Raw genomic sequence first — 25457 nt, 5'->3', positions numbered from 1 at the left:
GAGAGAGAGTTTGAATAGCTGCATGGGGTCTGGAGATAAGGCCTTGGACTGTACATTTAGGATGTGGACCTGAGACATTTACATTAAACCAGACCCTCAAAGGGATGGGTGAGAATAAATCCACCCACTTGCTAGAAGCTTGTCTGTCTTAACCTGTGCTCCAGGGAGAGAAACAAAGGGACAGGGAGAGGAAGAGAGAGAGAGGTTCCCCTGTTAACATGGGGCCTGCCCTTGGTTAACTTCCAAGCTAAGTAATTGCTACAAAAAGTGATCCCAGTGGTTACAACCTCTGCTGGAAACAAATGGAGAACCTACAATCCAAGCTTTTAAAGGATCTCTATAGATAATAATCAAAGAAAGATAAACTCACAATCTAAAAATGTAAGTCATAGTAAGAGGGAATATCTTTAAATCCATGAGGGAGCAAGGCCAGAGCTTTGAGAATTTTACCTAACAGAAGTTTTTGAACAGAGATTGGAAAAACACGATGTTTAAGAGGATTAGCTTATTCTAGAAGCCAGTCATAAATTCACAATCAGAATCACAGGGATCTCCCTGTTTTAATGATCACACCTCTTCACTTTTGTAGAGAAGGGAAGTGTGAAGAGTAAATAATTGTCCACAACCATAACATATTTTTAAATGTGAGGACAACAAGTAGAATTTAAATCTCTGACTCTAACACCACAGAGTTAGGGCCGTCATATAAAGAGATGTGGGAGGGAAGAAATAAGAAAGAAAGGTGGAGTCAATGTTATTTGGTGATTCTTTGGGTATAGCAATAAAACGAAAGTCAAAGATCAATAACCACAAAATACTGGGTAGAGGATTTAGCTTTTAGCGGCTCTGTTTCTGGAAGGAGGGAAGTGATGTCAGAGGAAATTGCAGTGTTGACTTTCCTATCCATAGCATCCTTGGCTTTTGTATATTTAACTGACATTTCCAAAGCAGTTATTATAGGCAGCACATCCAGGTCGGGCAACGTGATAGACGCACAGATGATTGAGTGAGTCATGGCTTGCCTTTTAAGAAATATGCAATTTAGCAAAGGGAGTAAATAGGATACAAAAATAATGGGGAATTAACCAAAGAGGACAGAGAATGTGCTGCAATGCAGGCTGTAGATGCAGCTATCTAGACTTTTATCCAAACAAAACATTGGGACTATGATGAAGGACAGTTCTAACCCAGGGCAGAGGCAAGACCATTGTTCAATTAAAGTTTATATGTGAGATCTGAATTTCTTAAACTAGACTCTCTCATCTTTCTCATTCTGAAATTACAGAATATATGGCTTTTACCGCCTTTTAGGAAAGGACTCACATATTTAACACAAACAGACAAAATATCAACCCACCAGCTAATCTTACATTATAAATTACTGACATTCTGTAAAACTAGTTATTATTGCCACTTTAAAATTTTGTGTGTCTTATTTCTCCTAGAGGGTGAAGGATCCTTTCAGAAAAGTGTTTCTTAGTTGAAACGTGTAATGATGTTGTTGATTTCCAATTCTTACCTATACGTGCTTTGATGAGGATACTCATATCAGGAACAATGTCACAAAATCACAACATGCCCCTCTGGGCAGGTTAATATGGACTTTTGGGGATAATCCTTATCGACATGTCAGATTTAACACATGGCTTCTAGCACAATTGCTTGAGCACATACCCCCATTTATAGGAGACCACAGACTTTATTAGGGAAAAGAAATTCTTTGGGAAGGACATGTTCTGGGCAGGGGGGAATCCAACAATGAAAGCTTGTTTGAAACTATTTGAGCCTATTTCTGCTAGGAACCCCAATAAAGAAGCTCAAATCTAGGGTGCTGGATGAACAAGAAATAGATATAAAGATAGATATAGATCTATACCATACATATATATGTACATATATATATACTTTTTTCTAAATACTGAGGATGGAAATTGTCAAACTGGATTTAGAAGAAATACTGTTTCTTAACCCAAATTTCAGAACTCGGCGGGTGGAGGTGTCAGGGCAGCAGGGAGCACTGGTCGGCTTTTATCCGCATTCAGGTCTCCCTCCAATTTATAAAATATTTGGTCAGGGTCTACAATACTCCTGACAAAGAAGAAGCTTCAGAGAAGCCTTTTGAAAAAGAATGCCTGGCTGTTAGGGTTTGGAAAATAAGAAGCCAGAGGTGAGGTTGACAGGTTGTGTAGGGGGAAACAGACAGAAGTGACAGTTTATTTTTAAGCATTTCAAACTTTGGCGGATCAATTTTCTGAAAGGGTTTCCTTCTGATTGTTCTTTTGAAAGTAAGAACTGCCAGGGCTACAACAGAAAGTTGACACCTATTCAGTTCAGCACTTAGAAAAAGCTAAGAGGGAAAAGAAAGACTTTCAATTCTTGTCCTTTCTATTTATTGCGGTGTTCAAAGCAGTGAATAGTGGAGTTGGTGCTGAAAAGCATTTTCCATTATATCTACTGCAAAGTCTCAATGAGTCTCAATGAGGAAGGAGAGTCAGGAAGTAAACTTTTTATAACTTGGAGAGTTTGAAGGTACATTCGCACAGCAAACGGAGCTGGGATATCTGATGTAAGCTGAAACCTGCAGGATAAGAAAAGTAAAATTAAACTTTTAGAGCTACACCATAATGCTATCAGTGCATATTATATTATTTTCCAGAATTGATTACATATTTGACGTCTCCTGTCTTTCAGAAATAAAATTAGGCCAACCACAAGCCTGAATTCATCTACTTTTACATGAGATTCACTTAGTATTTGATTTGGCCGCTTATCATAAGACTTCGTCATCACCTATATTATATGATAGATTTTTAAGTACGTATCCATGTTCTCCACTAGATTGTTAGTCAATGAAAGGGTGCTGAGTATTCTGTGTAGAGTGGTCAGCGTGGTGCTTTGCCGGTAGTTATATACTCAATAAACATTTAATGAATTGGATCTTTGCAACCTTCCTCATCCTTTCTCTTGCACTTCTTTTGTGTATTCAGATTGAGCACACGTGTAGAGTATGATGCTGGAATAGGCATGGGGATTTTTACAAACTGAAGAAAGGGCAGAGTTTCAACGTTACTTAACTAACATTTCATAAACAGGGGCAATGCTAGGCTCTGAGGTAATAGAGATAAATGAGACGACCCATGCTCTTTAGGATTCCAGCAGATGAAAAGGAGACAAAAATAGATAATGCTATAAGCATTTGGCTGGAGCTGGATAGAGAGGACTAAACATTGAAGAGATCTTTCCATGTCCAAGCAACACTAGACAAACTCATCATTAAGATGGGAAAGCACATGAGAGGGATAATTTGCTTTGGTCTGAAAGTCAACACTGAGAACACAGCAATGTGCAAAAGCATCTGTGGGTCCTGATAAATGGCTCACTGCTGAAATCTCTGGTTGATTTGTGTCACATTAGCAGTATCCTGTTTCTCAATGTGATCGTTGGAAAGAATAACTCTGTTGCAATTTGGTTGGCAGAAGCTTATAGTTCTCTTGGACAGAGACTAAGTATTTGTGGAGAGACTAAAGAATTGAGTCAAAATAATGTGTGCTGTTGCTTGAAGATATACCCAGAGTGATGAGAGCAGTAGTTCTCAGGCTTGGTTGCACATTGGAATCACATGGAGAGCATTAAAAAATTTCCTGTCGGCATCCCAGGCCAATTAAATCAGAGTCTGTGGGAATTGGAACTCGGTTTTACAGACTCCTGGATGATTCCAATGTACACATAGCCAAGTCTGAGAACGAGTGGGTTAGCAGTAGCCTTCTCAAGCTGTAATAGGGTATAGCTCACCTTGGGGTCTTGTCGAAATGCAGATTCTGATTCCATGAGTCTGGGTTGAGGCCTGCAATTCTGCAGTTCTAATAGGCTCCCAGGTGATACCTATGCTGCTGTTGATTAATAAGGGGCTACAGTCACAGAGGAATTAGAAATCTTCCAATTTGCTAGCTTTCCGATCTCTGCCCAAACTCTTGAAGGTAAGGTGGTTAGAATGGTCCTATAGGTTTTATATAATAGTTTTCCATTGTTGTTTTTGCTTACTTTCTCAAAGAACTGGTAGCATGGGATTTTGAGATTTAGTATTAGTCGCTGAGAGGGTCTACCATGGCCTCTTAAAAATATTATATTCTAAGATATATTTTTTTGGAATTGGATGGAGTTGGAGGCCAAAATCTCTTCATATAGATGTAGGTGATTTAAATTAAAGTGAGATTTTGAGCTTACATCATCTTTGTGAAAATGCCTCTCTAAGTTAACTTTATTTTGGAACTTCACCTGACAACCATATAGCTAAAACTATCTCCTGAACCCCGACTTAATTTTGGATACAGAACTATGAAGGGCTAACAGTTGTGGTCTCTGGATTCAGACTGCCAGAGTTTAAATCCTGCCTCACCAGCATTCTGGATAGGAATACCCAATCTCTTCCATTATGCCAACAATGGGGATAACAAGAAGACCTATTACATGTGGTTACTGTGAGGATTGGATAAGGTGACATTTACAGGACCTAAGAATACAGCATGGCTGTCACCAATCCTAGATGAATCTCACTTTCATCAGAGAGACAGAACCTCACAGGAAACATCCCATACTTTCACAAAACAGGCAGCTATTTTGAGAATTAAAAGATGTGGCTATTCTGTGAATAATGGTCATAGATTTATTCACTTCCATGTATTGCCCCCATAGGTGATATTTGTAGCTCGTAACTTGGCACGGTTCATTCATATATTAAACACGTATTTCTTAAGCACCTACTACACGAAAGTCACTGTTCTGCATGCTGCAGTTAAAGCAGTGAACAGAATAGACCAAAATTCCTGCATCTGTGAAGCTAACATTCTAGAAGAGGGTCTAACAATGGGAAAAAAAAAATGTGTAGTATGCCAGGTGATGATGATTGCTATGGACAAAATTAAAGTAGGGGAGAGGAAGTGCCAGAGGGTGCAGAGGGTTAGCAGTACTAATTAAGGTGCTCAGAGAAGCTCTGGAGGAGATGACCTTGAGTTCACCCAAAGGAGGAGAGCAGGAAAGCCTTGCAGAGATTTTAGGAACGCGCGTTCCAGGAACGGAGACTAGGCAAAAGCAGCTGGGAAGGCCTGGAAAGCTATTATATAAACCAGGAACTAATGTGGCAACAGTTGAGGAAATGAGGGGGAAAGTAATAGCAGATGGGTTAGAGCAGTGGCTCTCAGGCTTGATCATACATCAGAATGACCTGGAGGGCTTGTAAAAGTACAGCCTGCGGGGCCCCATGACCAAAGTGCTCAATTCACGAGGTCTGGGGAAGAGCCCGAGAATTGCACTTCTAACAAGTTCCCAGCTGATGCAGGGGGATGAGCAGAACATCACATTGACAACTATTAGATTAGATTGAGATTAGTGGCAGACAGATCATACTGGACCTTATGAGACATTATAAGGGTTTTGATTTTTACTCTAATTGAAAGCGAAGTGAGTAGAGAGTTTTCACCAGAGTACAGTCACGTGTCACTTAATGACAGGGATACATGCCGAGAAATGTGTCGTTAGGCAATTTTGTCATTGTGTGAACATCATAGAGTGTACTTACACAAACCTAGGTGGTATAGCCTACTAAATACCCAGGATATATGGTACTAATATTAGGGGATCACCATCGGATATGTGGTCCATCGTTGACCCAAATGTTCTTGTGTGATGCAAGACTGTATTAGTTTGACCAAAGGCACAGGTTATGCAAAATAATTCTTCTGACAAAAGTGTGATAGGTGCCATGGCTTCTTTGTGATCTATATGATCTATGTATATGATATAATACCGCTTCAATGCATGTGAAAGCTTTCAAGCACTTCAATTCATTTTGTAAGACATATTTCACCTTATCATGTATACTCTGCTGACTTATGATTCTGCTTATTCACATGGCTGATCATATGAACTGACATCAACATCAAATATAACAATAAATTAGTTCGGTCTGATTTAAACCCAAAGTCACCACAGTACAAATCTAAACCAGGTCACTCAACAACAAGTAATTTGTTAAAATATTTTTTTTAAATAATCACGTTGGTATCCTATGGACGTGGTCATTGCATTGGTGTTAGCACTTTTTAAATATTACCTTGCATTGGGGTTCATTATTTTCCTGGATGATGTTGATAACACTACTATTGTCATCCCTTTGTTGAACTTTTGTGCTATCTTTCATATGATACCATATTCAGAAGGGTAGCTTTTCTTAAGAACAGGAAAAAACAAACAAATCAAACATTGCCTGATCAGATTTTTCTGTTGCTTGATGTTGTGATATGTTAAGGCGCTAAGGTCCAGAGCACTGTTGTGAGGTCTTAATTTTACATGATCTTGTTGAAGGCAAGATTTATAAAATGACATCCTTCATGAAGAAAATGATTCCAGCCAGGGACCAAGGTAGCCAGTATACTTGGTAAATCTGTCTGGCCTACTGCTCTGCAGTTTTTGTGTTCATTATTTCCCATCAGTGTTTCTCCAGGTAAAAATTGTGGCCCTCATGTTAGTTTCATTAAGCTATATTTTCAATTCCTTGTTTATCCAAGCAGAACCTATTTTTTGTCTTTTTAATTTTTTTGGCGTAAAAATGAGAATTCTTTGGAAATCAGTTCTCCAATGAAGATGACTATAACTCCAAATGTAAATAAGTTTGGTCCCATACTACACTGCCACCCACAAACCTAATTTCCTGAACTTTCTACTTCAGGAAAGAAAGTATTTTTTCCTGGAGCATTTGTCCTTTTGATTGCATTGTAGGAATACCACACACTTTTACTGAAATAACATTTTCCATTTTCCATGGGATATATGCTTAGACACTGAAAGTACAGGGCACGCTGACATTGGAGAATACAATGTTTGCTCTTAGAGAATGCTGTCTCCTCTTTGTTTTTACTCCTCCTAAGGCTTGTGTGATGATATTTAACTGTAGCTAAACATCATCTTCCTTCATAACTCATCAGTGCTATCCTCTCCAACTTCCTGAATTTCAAATAGCAACTGACAATTTACTCTGAAACTGAAGAGAATGTCAATGGTAGCTGACATTTATTGAGAGCTTACTATATGCCAGGCACAGGGCTAAATGTGTCTGTCTATTATTACATTTTATCCATGTAATATCCTAGGAGTAAACTGCTTAGAAAGGTAAGTGTCCAGACAAAGCCATATAACTAGAAAGTAGGGGAATGCGGATTCTAACTCTGCAATTTGACTTCAGAATGTATGCTCTTAACTTTTATGCTCTCACTTAAATAAAATCACCTGACATTGGCAATGCTTTAGGTAAATATAACTATAAGCCATAAGGTTAATAAGCTAGTTAAAAACAAGGCATAGTTCACAGAAATAGAACAAAGAATCTAAAAATTCATATGGAGCAACAAAAGACCACGAATAGCCAAAGCAATCCTGAGAAGCAAGAACAAAGCTGGGGGGATCACAATCCCTGACTTCAAAATATATCACAAAGCTATAGTAATCAAAACAGCATGGTACTGTTACAAAAACAGGCACACAGTTCAATGGAACAGAATTGAAAGCCCAGAAATAAAACCACACACCTACAGACAACTAATCTTCGACAAAGGAGCCAAGAACATACAATGGAGAAAGGAAAGCCTCTTCAATAAATGGTGCTGGGAAAACTGGACAGTCACATGCAAAAGAATGAATGTAGATCATTATCTTTCTCTGTACACAAAAATAGACTCAAAATGCACCAAAGGCTTGAAGGTAAGACCTGAAACCATAAAACTTCTGGAAGAAAATGTAGGCAGTACACACTTTGACAAGGGCCTTAAAAAGATCTTTATAAATACAATGTCCAGTCAGAAAAGGGAAACAAAAGAAAAAATAAATGAGTGAGACTTCATCAGACTAAAGAGCTTCTGAAAGGCAAAGGAAACCAAGATCAAAATGAAAAACTACCCACCAATTGGGAGAAAATATTTGAAAATCATATATCCAATAAGGGGTTAATCTCCATAATATGTAAAGAACTCACACAACTGAAGTACAAAAAGATAAACAACCCAATCAAAAAGTGAGCACAGGACATGAACAGACATTTTTCCAAAGAAGATATACAGATGGCCAGTAGGCACGTGAAAAGATGCTCAACATCACTAATCATCAGGAAGATGCACATCAAAACTACACTTAGATACCATCTTATGCCCATTGGAATGGCTATAATCACCAAGACAAAAAATAATAAATGTTGGAGAGGTTGTGGAGAAAAGGGAACCCTCATCCACTGCTGATGGGAATGCAAACTGGTGCAGCCACTTTGGAAAACAGTATGGAGATTTCTCAAAAAATTAAAAATAGAATTATCATATGACCGAGCTATCCCACTACTGGGTATTTATCCATAGAACTGAATCAACACTATGAAGACACTTATGCACCCCTATGGTCATTGCAGCATTATTCACAATAACCAAGATGGGGAAGCAACCCAAGTGCCCACTGACTGATGATTGGATAAAGAAGTTGTGGTATACATATACAAGGGAGTACCACTCAGCCATAAAAAAGATGTAATCATCCCATTCACAGCCACACGGATGGCCCTTGAGGGCATCATGTTAGGCAAAATAAGCAAGATAGAGAAAGACAAACAGTATATGATTTCACTTGTGTGTGGAATATAAACAAACTTACAGACAAAGAAAACAATTTAGTGGTTACTAGAGGGAAGAGGGTACTGGGCACAAGGATCTCAGGGGAACATTTATATGGTGTCTGATAAATATTAATGTACAACTGAAATCTCACAATGTTATAAACTATTTAGACCACAATAAAAATTTAAAAAAGAAAATGTAATTCACCAGAGCAAAAAAAAAATAAATAAATAAATTCCCATTTGCCTAGGCTGTATTCATAGTTGAGCCACATTTCTCTCCCCCCTTGCAAAATTCCATGACAGGGGTCCCTATGCCTATCTTGATAGTCCCCCTCCTGTGAATAAAGTCTTGCTTACCTGCTTTAAAAAACATGGCATAGTTAAGTAATGATAATTTGACAATTACTGTTACAATAGCACTAAAAGCAATAAACCGATGTGACCACAATGAAATAATAAAACATTAAAAATTATATTAAAATAATAATTATTATTATTGGACACACCAAACATACCATGCCGTGTGCTAAGAGTCATCCTACTTCATTGTCCCAACCATTCTGCGAGTAGATTTATCATGCCCATTTGACAGATGGGGAAACTGAAACTCAGCTAAGTCATTTTCTTAGTTCACCTATATAATTAATGGTTGAACCATGATTTTCATCTAATTTAAGTTCATAGCCAATATTCCTACATAATCAACACACATGCCTTAAATGATGCGAACACTTAATGAATCACTGCACCGTGCCAGGCACTTTCTGCATGTCACACTCACTTGACACTCAGTCACCTTTAGAAGCAGGTGTGATCATCATCTTCATTTAGTAGTTGAGGGAAGAGAGTCTCAGAGAGGTGGAGTCTTATGTCCATGGCCACATGGCTGTCGATGAGAAGGCAGGATTCACCCAAGCTTCCTGGCTCCTCCACCCATTCTTCTTCCTAGCAAGAGCCTCCTGAAAGGTGGGGATCCATGATTATGATGGGAGTACCCTGCCCTGTATCTCAAATGCTGGCACATGTTTAGTATTGAGGTAGCTTATCTTACTATGCCTCTCTGAAAAGAGAGTGTGAACTCTGTTCCCCTGCATGAAAGAAAATGACAGCCATAAACCGGAGTGAATCTACCTCCTGAAGAAGGGGCTGGAGAGCAGGACATAGAGTTGGGAAAGGAAAAAACTGAAATCTTGTCCAGCTTCTGGAGGGTAGTAAAGAATTGATGTTGGGGGTCAATTCTCCCTGCTCTCAGTCAGAGACCAACTGAGGAAGGGAAAAAAGGGACCTCATCTTGCCCAGGAAAAGAGACACTGAGGAACATAATCCTATTGTATTGGTTTTGCTATCAAAAGACCCACATGGACTAGTTGGAAGCTCCTGGTAGTTTGGGAGTGAAGTTCTCACGTCTCCAAATTCAGTCCAATTCAGTCACTCCTACTAGACAGGTAAGCCAAACGAGAGTTTTCTGACCTAAGGAATGTTATAGTTATTCTAAAACAAATAGCTTGTATGAATCAATAAAATAGCCACAGTTTAGATGCAAACTTTGCCATTTTAGTCTCTTATTTTCAAGTACTTGAAAATTGGCTCCAAGGTGAGACCAGCCAAAACATCAAATTCAGTGGTCTCTTGCCTATATTTACCATCTCCACTCATCCACCCCTCTTTCTCCTTCCCATCCTTCTATGTTCTATTTCCCCATCCTTCTGTGTTCTATTTCCCCATCCTTTTATGTTCTATTTCTACCACCATTCTAGTCAAAGACTCTTTAAATTTTAACGGTAGAGTGTATCCCTGCCTTTCACTTTAGCTTCCTTGTATGACATCAAGATCTCCTTGTATCTCTGAGTTATAGGCCTTCCTCTTTTTTCCCCCTACTTCCACTCAAATCTCATTTTCTCTCTCCTCTTAACTTATAATGATCATATAATTGATCTTCTTATCCCAAGGCTCTCCTCTAATCTAATCAGCCTTGATCCAAGGGCAATATATGTTCCATAGATTCAATTTCCAAAAAAAGAAATAGAATTTGAATTCTCTTGGAAGTTGAATGCATCTTACATTTAGCTCGAGTTTGCCACAATCTCTACTGTTCCCTGTTATTTTACATGTGAGCTGTTTGGCTCATTTTATTACCTGTTTGGCCCCTGTAGAGGTTATAAGTTTTGTAAATCCATTCAACATGCTATGGGAAATATAGCATGCTTGTTAAAAGTTTAATATTAGCAGAGCTTGGCTTGATACATACTAGCTCTGTGACCTTTGGCAAATCATATAACCTCTCCAAGCCTAGGGTTTTGTATCTGAAATCTGAAAATATGATCACAAGGTTCATAGTTCATGGGGTTGTTGGAAAATGAAGTAAAAAAAATGCACATAAAAAGGTTAGCAAAAGGCATAACCCATATTATGTGCTCTATAAATTTTAATTAATCATTACTATCATCATAAAAACACAAGTCCAATCATATCATTCCTATCTCAAAATCCCTTCTTGTCACATCACGTGCTTAACCACATTGTTCCAGACTCTTCATAATCTGAAACCTAACTACTATTATAACATTTGTTACTCACTACTTTCTTTTCTCTACCATGTCCTCAAGTCAAACTGAAGTGAATTATATACAGTTTTAATGAGTCTCTTTGATCAAGATGTTTCAGCTGCCAAATTGTCCTTCTCTTTCATCATTTCATCTTACTACTACCTACTCTCCAAAACAGAGTTAATATGCCATCTTGATTTAGTGAGCTTTCTGTTTGCCTGTGATAGGAATTAATTTGTATTCCCTTAGGTAAAAACGGGAAATTATCAAATTTAAAGAGTAAAGTTGGCCTAAGGGAAAAACTGGAAGCAAGGTCTAAATAGTTGTTGAGGTTTTCTACTTTGCACTTCTGTTTCTCTCCTCATGTCTGCTTTATTCTATGTTTTTTAAGTGCTCTTTCTCTGCTACCTACTTTAATTGACAGGATATGTTGCCCTCAGCTCCCAGGTTCACATGAAGCAGTTCCGTTTGTACTTGCCGGTGAACTCAACTTTCTTTTAGTTACAATTCCAAATCCGTGGGATCTAAATTCTAATTGACCCTGCTTGGGTTATGTCAATCGGGGTCATGGAGGTGAGATGGGTAGGATCATTCTGCATTACCTTGGCTAAAAAGAACTCACCCGAAAAGGAAGGGAAGGTAACACACAAAAGCCAGGTAGCTGGCTAGTGGGCTTGATATATGCACTAAAATTGCCCCCTGATATTGATGGATTTCTCACTATGTGCCAGGTGCTGTTATAAATATGCTACCGCATTTATCCACTAGACATTATTAGAGACCCATTTTATGGATGAAAGCACTGAGTCACTGAAGTTCAAGTAACTTGCACAGGGTCACACTACTAACAAATGATAGAGTCTGGAGTCAAACAGAGCCCCCCATACCTCAGCCTGCGCTTGTGACTCTACTACATTTGTCCCTGGCAGTGAAACTTTCTCCAGGCTTTCAGAAGTCAGGGGTGTCCAGCTTCCCTAAATTCCCCTATTCCTCTATCTTTCCTTTCTTTGGGCACATGCCACTTTTCTTGTCTTACAGTCACTATTTGTGTATGTATCTTAGTTATCTTTCTATGTTATAAACATCTTAAGGACAGTATCTTGATCATCACTGGGTCTTTCACAGCCCCTGACTCAGATCCTAATGATTTGTATATCCTTCATAAATAGTTTTTGAATGCACGAACAAGTCCATGAGCTCCTACTTGGCATTGTTGGTGTTCATTCTTTGTCGATCACCATGATAGCTATACCCAGTGAATGCTCTCTGAGTACAGGGCCCTGTGCTAAGTCCTTTCAAACAAGATCTCATTAACTCCTCTTAGCCTTATGAGATACATGCCACAAGCAAGCCCATTCCTTCAGAAGGAACCTGGGCTTAACATGTATCCAATATGTAAATTGACACTACGAGGAATCAAAACTACATCTTTCTGACTCTAGAACTGTGTCCTTAAGTACTTTGACACCGCACCAGCTATTATTTATTTTTTTACATTATAAGATTGTTTATCAGAGATAAAAGTATGGGTCAATATTTCTGAAGAATTAACCATCTTGATTAATAGGATGTTAAATTATGTTTTCCTGAAGTCAGAATTTTAGAATTGTCATAAAGTCTGAAACCCTTCACCTTAGAAAATGTTTTTAAGAATGACTCTAATTCTTGGCATTTGCTTTTTATTATGCTTGGTCTGAAATTTTCAGCCAAACTTCCACATTTTTAAATTGCTCTCCTAAAAACCAGTAGTTTCAGGATGTCAAAATAGGGACTTTAAAAGTCTTTGGTTTAAATGCAAATTGCAATGTGTTTTGACTCATGAACCTCATTTTAGGCAACTAAACCAAAATTGTAAGCATGCATCTAAAAGACCAGATTCTGTAATGTCAAGTTAGAACCTTTTTCTATAGTGAGGTTTTGGAAGATGATCAACATAAGGTTACTAGAAACACAAAGTGTAAAGAATTCCTGTTTGGATCCATTCTCCACCCTGTGAATGATGTGCTGTTTACTTTCACCCAGTTCAATCCGGTATTTTCCAAAGCAATGGTTTTCTTTTACACTATTAACTGTACAGAAAATCTAACTTCAATAATTTATTTATTCATTCAAGAATTATTTATTCTGCTGAATAAATGTATAATCTGAATTCCCCCTTATTTGACCTCTCAACAGCAGTCAACACTACTGGCCTTCCCATTTTTCTTAATTCTTTCTCTTGCCTTCTATGATCCACCTGTGCCCTAGATTTTATTCTACCTGTCTGACCACTTCTGCATTATATACTTGTTCATTTCTCACTACAGTGCCATTCACTGCTGAAGTTCCTCAGGATTCAGCCTTTCTACTTTTCTCACGTTATTGATATCCTCCCTATTCAATTTGTCCTCTATCCATAGACAGATAACTTATGAATATATATTTCTGGTACTGACTTCTATTTGTGGTGTAGACCTCTATATTCAACTATCTACTCATCATTCATTTAGATGGTTCAACGGCACTTCATGTTTAATTTTTCCAAAGGCCGATTCAGAATTTTCCTTCCAGGAAACTAGAATTTGAATTCAAAGAGTATAGTACTGCCATCCATCCATGTATGCACGCCTAAGGCTGGGGATCGTGACAACTGCTCCCTCTGCCTCCTGCAATATTGAGTCCATCAGCACATTTGGTTGATTTAACCCACCAAATATCCCTATTCTGTCCATATTTTTTCTTTTCTCCTGTCACTGCCATCTGATAAGACCAATATTCCTTATTAAAACCTTTCAACTATTTTCTCTATTTCTTAGATAAACGATGAAGATATCATAGTTTTTAACACTGTGCTTTGTCTGCATCTGCTTTCAATTTTGACTTATATCTTTCTTTAACTTTTTAAGTAAACATTTTTTTTAAAGTATAACATGGTACAAAAAAGTGCACAAATCTTAGGTGTATAGCTTGATAGATTCTCATAAAGTTAATGTGCCCGTGGAACCAGCTCCCAGAATCAAGAAACAGAATATTTCCTGTACCTAGAAGTGTCCTCTCAGTCCCCTTTGGTCACTAGCCCACAAGGGTGACCACTATCTTGACCTCTGCCACCACAGATTACTTTTGCCTGTTTTCCAACTTTCTATACATGAGAATGTACAATGTGTAGTTTATAAATCTGGCTTCTTTTGTCCAAAATTAAGTTGTCTGCACTATACTGAAACATCTCTTTCATCATATGTGAGCTGACTATGTATGTGTTGGTTTATTTCTGTACTAACTTTTCAGGATCATCGATCTATTTCATTCCTCTGCCAACAACGTACATTGTTGTGTATACAAACGTGCCGTTTGTTCTGTTGCTGCATAGAATTCATTTTATGAACACACTACACTTTTTAAATCCTCTCTACTGTTGATGAAGATCTGAGTCATTTGCAGTATTAACTATTACAAATAATACTGTTATAAGCATTCTTGTACATGTCTTTTGATGAATACTCCTATGCTATTTTGTGAGGTTATATCTAAATATAGGGCATGGATATATTCTGCTTTAGCAGATATTTCTGATATTTTCTAAAATGCATATACCAATTTATGCTCTCATCAAAATTATATCGAGTTTCAGTGTCCCAACATTTGACATTTTCTGTTCTTTTCATTTTAACAGTAACTATGCACTCATATCAAATTGGGCTTTAATTTGTACTTCCCTTGTGATTTTAGAACTTGAGTGCTGTTCATTTGGTTATTGGTTTTGGATATTCTCTTTATGGAGTGGCTGCCCAAGCTTTTTTCTCGTTTTGTCTATTGTATCGTTGACAATGTCAAATGAATTTGAGGGTTGTTGCTTTTTTTCCCCATATATTCTGGCTATGAGTTCTTTGTTGAAATAAATATTGCAAATATTTTTTCCCAGTCTGTGCCTTTCCTCTTCACATTCTTAATGGTGCATTTTGATGAATAATGGTTACTGTTTAGTGTATTCTGATTTATCGTTTTTTATGGTTAGTCTTTTCCGTGTCCTATCGAATAAATCTTTCTTACCCAGCATAAAGTAAGTAATAGTGTTTGCTTTTTTCTAAAATCTTCATTGTCTTACCTTTCACAATTAGATCTAAACTACATCTGGGATTGATTTTGTTTTTTTCTGTAAGGCATATAATACTGTTCAAGAAACTCTTTCTTCCATATAGATGTGCAATTTATTAAAAGACCATGTCTTTCCCTACAGCAATGAAATACTCCTTTTGTTATGAATCAAGTGATTGTTTTTGTGTGAGTTTGTTCTGGACTTACTGATCCATTGGTCTAGTGATCTATACCTCCACCAATATCATCTTGTATTAATTTCTATAGCTTTATAATCAATCTTTATATCTGGCAATTTAGCTCCTACAGTTCATTGTTCTTCATGATTGCCTTGCTATTTGCATTTCCATTGGCATTTTAGAATCAGTTTGTCAATCTCAAAATAAATTGCTGAAATTTTGTTTGGGATTTTATTGCCTCTATAAACCATTTGAAGAGAATTTATATCCTACAATACTGAATTTTCCAATACATAAACAAAATAATCCCTCCATCCATTTAGGTTTACTTTACTTTATCTCGATCATGCTTTTGAGTTTTCAGTGTAGAGGTTTTTTTCATCTTCCATTAGATTTATTCCTAGGTATTAGACTTTCTAATGCTATTTTAAAGAATAGAATTCTGGGTTTGTTGCTGTCCAGTCGTTCTTGATCTTAATTTCTCTAACTGTTCCACATGCGCTGCCCTTTTTTCGTTCTCTCAAGTTTCTGTACTTCTACCGATTCTTCGACCATCCCTCTTCTTGCAATGCTTTCCTCTTGCATTTCCCTCTTCACACAACTAATCCCTATTCATTCTTTACACTTCAGCTGGATTTCATATCCTCAGCGATGCCTTCCTCTGCCTACCTACTTACATACAATCTCCCTATTTATTCTGCTATGGAGTACCTAATCATCTCTCATATTGTTTATCACAGTGAAAGCTTATGTTTGTCTTTGTAATTATTTGATGTATGCCTATGTAACCTCTGCAAGGGCAGGACCACATCTGTTTCTTTTTGTCTACTATCTGTAGGGCCTAGCAAGGCATGTGGCCCATAGTATGGGCCAAATAAAGATTTTTTTAAATGAATGAATGAATGAATGCAGGAATGAATGAGTTTCAACTTCCTTACAGGCCCTGTTTGAGGTCCTGGGAGTACAGAAATGAACCAAATATAAGACAATCCTTGTCTTCTTCCCATTTTGGAAACTTTCCTCACCACCTCTTTTTAAAGAATACAAAATACAAAACATCATCAGAGTCCAGATCAATGATACTACTTGATGTCTGAATTTATGGTTTCTTCTCTAATCTTCCAAACTTGTAAAAAATTATGTACTGAATCATAAAAATTTTAATAATCATTTTAATAGGAATTTTACACTAAAGCTTAAAATAAATGAAGAGATATATATATGTGTGTGTGTGTGTGTGTGTTTCTGTGTGTGTGTGTGTGTGTGTGTGTGTGTGTGTGTATTTAACAAGAAGGCCAGAGAATCTCTGAGGTTGTGGCTGATGATTGTAATTTTAATTGTAATTTAATAGAATTTAATAAATTTGTGTAGAAAAACAACTCCATCATCATCGGGTCTAGCTCTCTGTCTACTGTGGGAATGTTCTCCACAGAGTACCTGAAATAAAATCGTCAAGACTCAACTTGGACCTTTGAAATGTCAGGAATTTTGTTTTGTCCCATCCAAAACCTATGATGTTGATATTGAACTAATAAACATTTGCAGGAAACTTCGCATGAGCAGCAGTGAGACTGGGATAATGAGGCACGTATAGGGAAAATGCCTTACTTCAGTGTTACTCGTTGGGGATTTTGAGAGTGATAATTAATCACATCCCTTTCCCATCTGGATCCTGAATCAAGCAAGAAACAGAGTCATCAGATAGGGATCAAAATATCAACGTTATTGCTATTAAAGCTACATTGGAGAGTATTGTTTTGTATGCAATGAAAAGTGAGGCTTATTACTACTTCCTCTGAAGTCTAGACCCACCTGAAAGGGAAACATGAGTATCAGAAACTTTGATTCCTCCCGGTCGAGGGCACTTCATGCAGGGACAGAGTGAAAATACGTATGCATATGGCTACTAAATCATTTATTTCAGCCAAGCAAGTAATGAATGTTAGATGCTCAGTGATTCATCATTTAGATAAATTAGTCTCCTCCCCAAAAGGAGCAGTGAAAGGCAAGAAAGAGGAGAGCCAGGTGTAACATTAACACTCTTCTTATGGTGGTCGGGGCAGGGTTTGGGGGCAGTGGGGGACGATATAGTCTTCTCAAGGAAATCAAGTATAAATGAACAGCATTTTACAAAATATTTTTTACCTGTCTATGACATAGCTATCAACACATATTAAAAGCTATTATAAACCATTGAGATCACAGAGTGGGGGGAAATATTTGCAAATAATCTGATAAGAGATTGATATGCAGAACACATAAAGAATTCCTAAAACTCAATAATAACAACAAAAAACAAACAACTTGATTTAAAAGTAGGCAAAGAAACTGAACAGACATTTCTCTAAAGGAGCTATGCAAATGACGAATAAACACACAAAAAGATGCTCAAGACCATCAGTCATTAAGGGAATGCAAATGAAAACCACCGTGAGATACCACTTTACATCCATTAGAATGGCTATTATCAAAAAAACAGAAAATAATGTTGATGAGGATGTGAAGAAATTGTAACCCTTGTACATTGGTGTTAGAAATGCAAAATGGTGCAGCCACTATAGAAAATTGAATGATGCTTCCTCAAAAAATTAAACGTAGAATTACTATATGGTCCAGCAATTCTACTTCTGTATAACAAAAGAATTGAGAGCAAGGTTTCAAAGAGATACTTGTAAACCCATCTTCATGGCATCATTATTCACAATAGCCCCAAAGTGGAAGCAACGCAAGTGTTCCATCAACTGATCAGTGGATAAACAATGTGGTATATACATACAATGGGATATCATTCAGCTTTAAAAAGAAGGGAAATTCTGACACATGCTACAACATGGATGAATTTTGAAGACATTATTCTAAGTGAAATAAGCCAGTCCCCAAAGGAAAATTTTGTGATTCCTCTTATATGAGGTTCCTAGAGTAGTAAAATTCATAGAGACAGAAAGCAGAATGATGATTGCCAGGGGCTGGGGGCAGGGTGAAGGGGGAGTTAGTGTTTAATGGGTACAGAGTTTCAGTTAGGGAAAATGAAAAGTTCTCGAGTAGGATGGTGGTGATGGTTACACAGCAATGTGAATGTACTTAATGCCGCAGAACTGTACACTTGAAAATGACTAAAATGGTAAATTTCATGTTATGTATATTTTCGCACAATAAAAAAGGTGAAACTATGGTATCATCGCCTTAAGTAAATATTTTTAAAGAAAAATAGCAAGCCATTTATAAGGAAAACTGATATTTACTGTAAAGCTATATTTCTGTAGAGGTTAACTTGGGGAATGCTTACTTTTTGTGCTTATCTTAACAACATGCATGTGAGAGGCAGGCATGGGGCATGAAGTATATGATTTAATTGAACAAAATTGTGTAAACTTGTGAGCATATATTAAAGTAAGGGCTATGAGAAACCATTATGAATGGCTAAATTCCTGCCCTCTTTTCATTCCATCAATAGATATTTCTGGAGTTGCCTCCTATGTGTCAGGAACTGTGCTAGACTGTGGGTATGTAGTGGTGCACAAGATAAGCATGAAGTCCGATTTCCTAAAGCTTCCATTCTCATGAAGAAGTCATACAGGAACAAAGAAAACAAATACGTAAATTATTTTTCACATTGTAATGACCGTAATGTAAGTAATAAATAAGGAGCTAAGCTAGATACCAACAAAGGGAGACCTGCTTTGTATGGAGTGAGCAACGAAGTCTTCTCTGTGAAGGTAGATTTTAAGCTAAAATCTAAATGATGAAGATGACGTACCCATACATTGAATAAAGAGAACATTCCATGCATAGAAGAAAACCTGTGTGCACTCTCCGAATTGAGAAAGAGCGTGGCATGGTGAGAAATCTGAAGAGCAGCGTGATTAGGAAGTGGTGAGCCAGGGTAAGAATGGCATGGGATCAGTTTGAGTCAAGGAACAGCAGCTCGTATCAGCATTTTCCAATAGGACTTTCCACATGAATGGTGGCCACTAACCATGTAGGGCTCCTGAGCGATTGAAATGTGGCTAGAATAACTGAAGAAATGAATTTTTAATTTTATTTAATCTCAAATGAATTTCATTTGAGTTTAAACAGTCTGATGTGGCTAGTGACCACTGCACTGAACAGTGCAGGGTAGTTCATGTGGTGCCACCCAGGCCGTGATAAATGCTTGGATGTTATCATGAGAAAAATGGACAGCCGCGGAAGCAAAGGAGACGTGAGATTCAGTGTATGTTCTAAGAAAAGGGCTGTAGCTGCGTTCTGTGTCAGATACATAAAAGTAAAGTTAAGAGTGGGAATAGAGCAAAATGTTAAGAGTGATCCGCAGTATTCCATGGACGAGGTTATGTATCTCAGACCAGAAGATATTGGTGGGGATGGAGAGAAGAGAGAGAATTTAAGATACTTCTGGGGGATGGGGACTAGTAAAATTAATAGAGTTTGCTAATCTATTAGATGAAGGAAAGGAAAAGAACAAGACAAAGATGGACTCTATTTTGAGTAACTAGGTAAACAGTAGTGCAGTTTATTGAGAAAAAATTGATTGGAAGTAGGGGAGGGCAGGAATATGTTTTGGTGAAAACTTGAAAGATGTTTAGACTTGATAAGTTTGAGAGCTCTGTGGAACATTCATATGAAGATTATATTAGGCAATTGGATATTTGAATCTGGAGAAAGGTCAGGACTAGATATAAATTTGGGAGGTATCCATCTAACATTGGCATTAAATTGATGACAACTGATAGATGCATTTATGGACAGATTGGAGAGCCACAGGAGAGCCCAGAGCCAATATTCAGAGTCACGCTTAGCTTACAGGAATTGAATTATATCACTTCTTGAGAATTTGCAAGTCACTATAATGTGTAGGGTTGGCAATTCATTTAAATGCTCTCTTTATTTGAGGTATGATGGACTTCAACTTTGCAAATTGATATGGAGTATGATTAGTTCATATTATTTTGTCTAAAACCATAAACATCATTAATAATTCTGAATGTCAAATCAGAAGGAGACTCCTACCAGTAAAACAAACTATTACATTTGTTGGTTCACAAACTGGCCCTCTTACACAGAGGGCAAGGAGAGACCAAAGAGAGAGACAGACCACTCCAGAATGGTATATGGCAGTTTTCATACGCAAGGGAACTTACATACGAGGCTTGTCTGAGGCAGCTGCAAGATGAGAAGATCTCTGCACCAGCCCATGAGAATCTTAAAGTTTATGTAGAGGTCTTAACTGGCTTCAGTCCCTATGCTGTCCAAACCGTCTCAACAACAGCTTACTCTCTCAAGGCTGAATCCTTGAAAATGGCTTCCACTGTGGGAACAGTGGGCAGAATGAACATTCCAAGGACAGGGGAGGAGTGAAGAGCCTCTGATTGCCCAGGTCCAGCTCAAGGGTCAACCAGTGGTCATGTCTTCTCAATGATGATGACCTACGACAGGATTCTAACACTTTTAAGCATTGATGATAACCGTTTTTAAGAGAAATATCAATGTTTAGAGATTTTTTCTCTAGGCAATGTGTATAACTTTAGGGTGGGAAGGAAATAATGGGTGAGTAGAGTAAGGGAAGTCTTGGGAGTGGACAACATGGTTTAAACGACTCTCGGCAGGTATAAAACATGAGAGGAACTGAAAAACCTAGTCTTTTTCATCTGTTTCTGTATCACACAGATGGAGCATTTTTCTAATGAAATATTCCTCATATCTTCCTTTCTTCCTCCCTCAATCCCTCCAGCCTGTCATTCAATCAGTAAGTCAGTCAGTCAGTAAGAAAGGAATTTTTACTCTGTAGTCACCATTTTCTGTGTACCTATCTGAATAAAAGAACATCATAATTTGGAAGAGAGAATACCAGCATTCAATTCGAAATTTGGACCTATGAAATAAGACAGTCTTGTGCAGCTTTAGAAGAACGCAACTAATATTCACCTTTGCCAATATCTTGCTTGAGCATACTGGTGTGTTATTTATCCAGGCTTAACTTACTCTAAATGATAATAGTCTCAGCTAATTTTGAATAAAACAATAAGCACTTCGTTTTCACTATGAGTGTCATCACACTGTCTTCTTTTTCCTGTTAGAGCAATCTAGGTTCTCTGCATTTAAATGCAGGATTCTTGAGCATGATGAGGGTCCAGCTCCTGGATGACATAGGTCATGTATATGGACTGAGAACCCTGAGTGTAAGCAGACATTGTGTGTTTTGTTTTTAATGGTATTGTTTACCATCTACTTACCCTGCCATGATGATATTATCATGAGTTCACACCAAAGTGCTGAAGGCACCTCTGATATAGAAATACTGTGTGTCAACACATTCCGTCATTTTCTTCTCTATGCCCCAAAGCCATTCCTAAGAATTTAGTTTTCTGTGGAAATATTTCAAATGAAATTATCTTCGGAAGTATACCCATTTCAATAAATCACAAAACTAAGAAAGGTTTGGTGAAATAGAAAGTACCTAAGAACGTGGGCTAATTATCAATTTATCAGAACTTTGAAATAAATGTAGTTCAAAATGAAAAAAAAAGGTTGTTGTTTGCAATATTTCCTTTGAAACTACAAATTAAGTTCATGTTGGCAAAATGAAATAATAAGATAATACAGTAACAGGCTGTGTCTCTTTAGGGCCATAGATTTGATATAACCCAGGGCATTATTCCAATGAATTATCTTAAGTATGTCTATACTTCTTTTGCGTTTTTACATACTTGTGCATCATTATCTTATTTAATCTTCGAAACAACCTAATGGATTAGGAATTTATGTCTATTTTATAGAAAGAAAACCGAAATTGAGGAGTTATGGGTCTTATAAGTGAAGGAGCTTGGATTCCTTCCTAGGTATTGACGTTTTTTCTAATGACTTTTTCTTTAACATTTTGCAGCTGCTTCCAGTGTTTTCTAGTATTAATGATGACTTTTGGCTTTATTATAATACTTCAGTGAACTCTAGGCAAATACATATGTCTGTGTCTGGTTACCTGATTTGGTTTATGAAGAACTTTACTTCGTAAACCAAATTAGGAGCTTCATTGGCCTTCTGGCCAATTAGATGGTCTACGTCCCAAGGTTTCAAGCAAAATCTTTTAAAAAACCAAACTATTTCCTGAATGTGAAGCATTTTTCCAAAAGCAGCACTGTAAAACAACATTGCTGGTGGTCGCCTCTATCACCACAAAAACCAATGTACTGTTTGGGGAAGCCCATTTTGGTGGTGTAATATGCCTGTCAAACCGGAGATGTCCAAAAGGATCACTTGACTCATTTCTACCCTTCTGGTTTATTCCTCCACTGGTCATTAACATTTAAGCAAATGCAACTTCATCCTTCCAATTGTTCAACTTAAAAACAAAGGCAGCATCTTTGATTTCTCTCTCTCTGAATCACTAAATCCTCTTTGTTCTGCAAATAGACGTTTATTCTACACTAAAATACATCTCCACTCTTAGCCCCCTAGTTCACATCACTACCATCTCTCACTTGGACAATTGCAACAGCTTCTTACTGCCCTCCCTGCTTCTACATATCCCATTCCATTCCCAGACATTTTTCAACAAATAGTCAAGAGGATCTGAGGGAGGCGCCCACCTCTCCAAATGATTTTCATAGCATTTCCCACCTTGCTCACAAATCTCAAGCCATTCTGTTCTGTGATGTTTTTCTAACTCGCCAGATCTAACGTTCCTCTTCCATCTGGCTGGAATGCTCACTTCTATAGATCTGTATGATTTGCTCTTTTGACTCCCCGAGGAATCAGTACAAATGCATGTTTTCAGAAGAAGCCTTACTTGCCTATTCCAACCTAAATGGTGTCCCTGAACTATCCACTAACTCGTCACCCTGTTTATTTCCTGCAAATGCTTGCCACAATGGGAAAAAAAGTGTCTCATTCGTATCTTTGTTTACTTCATAATTGTCTGTTTCTTCTACTAAACTATGCATTTCATGAGGGCAATGACCGTATGTCCTTTCATAGTCTATGCACCAGTATTTGTCACGTAATATACCCTCAATAATTATTTGATGAATGAACAAGTAACAAGTGAATGAAATGAATGAGTGAATGAAATAACGTGAATAGTAACTATTCAAAGCATCGTAATATTCAAAGGAGAGCTGATTGCTATAAACCCAGCCTCCAAGCTGACTTTCTTATCACTTGCTCTTCATTAGGACTATTAAATGACTCATCATCTTTACTATTGTATTAAATGCTTCATGTCTCATGGACCCTTCTTTCTAAATTAAATTATATCTGAAGTGCAAGCTCTGCAGATATTTTGTCAGTTTTTCCTTTCTGAGTTGCTTTTTATTAGAGCTAGCATGATTAGCTTTGTACATTGATTGCCCTTTCAGCTCCCATAGTTAACCAGAGTTTCATTATTCTCCAAATGGGGGAAAATTTCCTTCTTCTGCACTCCACAAATGGTCACAGCCTTTGTTAATGCTTCTTGTCTCCTTGTCTCTCCAGCATATGCATATATTTTTATATAAACAGTGGATTTGGCTTGAATATTTCTACTTTTAAACAGTAAATTATACGAATAGCAACATATATTACAAAAATGCCAATCACCTCTATGCCACGCTTGAATGTATACCATCAATATACAGTGACTGCACGAGAAAAAAACAATATTTCGGCAAAGTATCTAGTGCCACTACAAAGAAAATTTATTAATTAGAAGAGGGATACAAAGAGAGAAGAGGAGAGCCATCATCTAATACTGTGTGTCTTAGGTGTGCTGCACACATAACACCTAATCCTAGCGATAGCTCCTCAAAGAAGGAAACATTGTGTCCTCCAAAAGGTAAAGTATATTATGTTTCAATGATGTATGTGTCTAGACGTCATAAGTTTGTAAAACCCTTATCCGAGATTAAATCTAAAATCTGTCTGACTTCACAGTCCCAGGGATTTCTACTTTTTCAGGCTTCGTTGTAGGTAGAGCTAATGTCTAAAGATGAATGGGACCCTCATAGTCCTTTGTCAGTGTGATCTGATCAGGTCTTTTGAAAAGTGGGAGCTATTCCTAAAACACCCAGTTGCAGAGAAATCTGGAGAGGAGATTACCCACCTCTGCCTTCCCGGACGTGTAATATAACCTTGTGAAATTCATATTGTGCCCTTATTCAGTCTTGGTTTCTTCAAACATTACAAATTTGGTATCTCTCTCTCCTGTTTGACAGTCTGTTTTCCTGGATCAGTACCTTCCAGAGTAGACATTATCAATAGAACAACGGAAAAGTTGTCAATTGTGAACTCTTTTTTGTCCCACTCTCTTTGACTTTGCAATGAATCTAAATTAAAAGAGATTATAGTATGGTGCTATCACTCCGTATTTGAATTATTTCACATATACATTAGCAGGTTGTATTTTCTGCTGGTCAATTATGCATGTCCACACCTCCCAAAATTTGTGTTTTGGAGAGAGGCGTTCTAGAATTTTCAGAAGTAATACACTATTTCATTAAATTTAAGATTTGAGTCTTGCTTATTATCAGACGGAGCCAATGTGACTGTTATGCAGCCATGTTCCACATTGCTCAGGGACGTGCGGCGATTAACCAGTCTTTTGTTCTGGCCTATTTAAGGGACATGCCCTTCTTTATACAATGCTCTGGGTGGTGTGGAGTTTCGATAAATAGTGCAGAGTATCTGCTTGACACATTTTGACAAATCCCCCTGTGAGTTAGAAACAAGATACACTTCACACAGCGCTAAGGGGTAATCAGAATGTGGCTTAAAGGTCCTATGCCAACTCCAACCATTTCTTTGCATTAAGTGTTTATTTTTAGCTTCGTTTTACAGGTAATTTTATGCAGAAGGGAAATTGGGTTGGCTTCTCAGGTGCGTATGTCCTTGTCTGAATACCTCTGCTTCACTTCTTGCATGGGGCCCTGTTGATTTCATGGAAAATTATGCAGGAAGAAGTAAAAAGGGAATATTCCCCAGCCATGTGCCTGGTTTTCTTTAAACTCTGTCAGTACCAGTTATGCAAAATGCTACCAT

General features: G+C 37.6%; 1 protein-coding gene and 1 long non-coding RNA gene across 11 annotated transcripts in view; one reads left to right on the top strand and one right to left on the bottom strand.

Annotated features, from left to right (window-relative positions):
• The window catches only part of LRRC4C (leucine rich repeat containing 4C), a 1166764-nt gene that overhangs the window by 776195 nt on the left and 365112 nt on the right, over nt 1-25457 (top strand). The gene's annotated exons all lie outside the window — the stretch shown is intronic.
• Nucleotides 2374-9578, bottom strand: LOC139074549 (uncharacterized). The gene is made up of 2 exons (XR_011524267.1): nt 9447-9578; nt 2374-2578 (listed from the first exon to the last, which is right to left on the bottom strand). It is a non-coding gene; the product is annotated as an uncharacterized lncRNA (long non-coding RNA).

The sequence above is a fragment of the Equus przewalskii genome, chromosome 11 (assembly GCF_037783145.1).
Source record: "Equus przewalskii isolate Varuska chromosome 11, EquPr2, whole genome shotgun sequence".
Classification (NCBI taxonomy): domain Eukaryota; kingdom Metazoa; phylum Chordata; class Mammalia; order Perissodactyla; family Equidae; genus Equus; species Equus przewalskii.
Note: the sequence above shows the minus strand (reverse complement) of the source record. Positions and strands in the feature narration are given on the sequence as shown.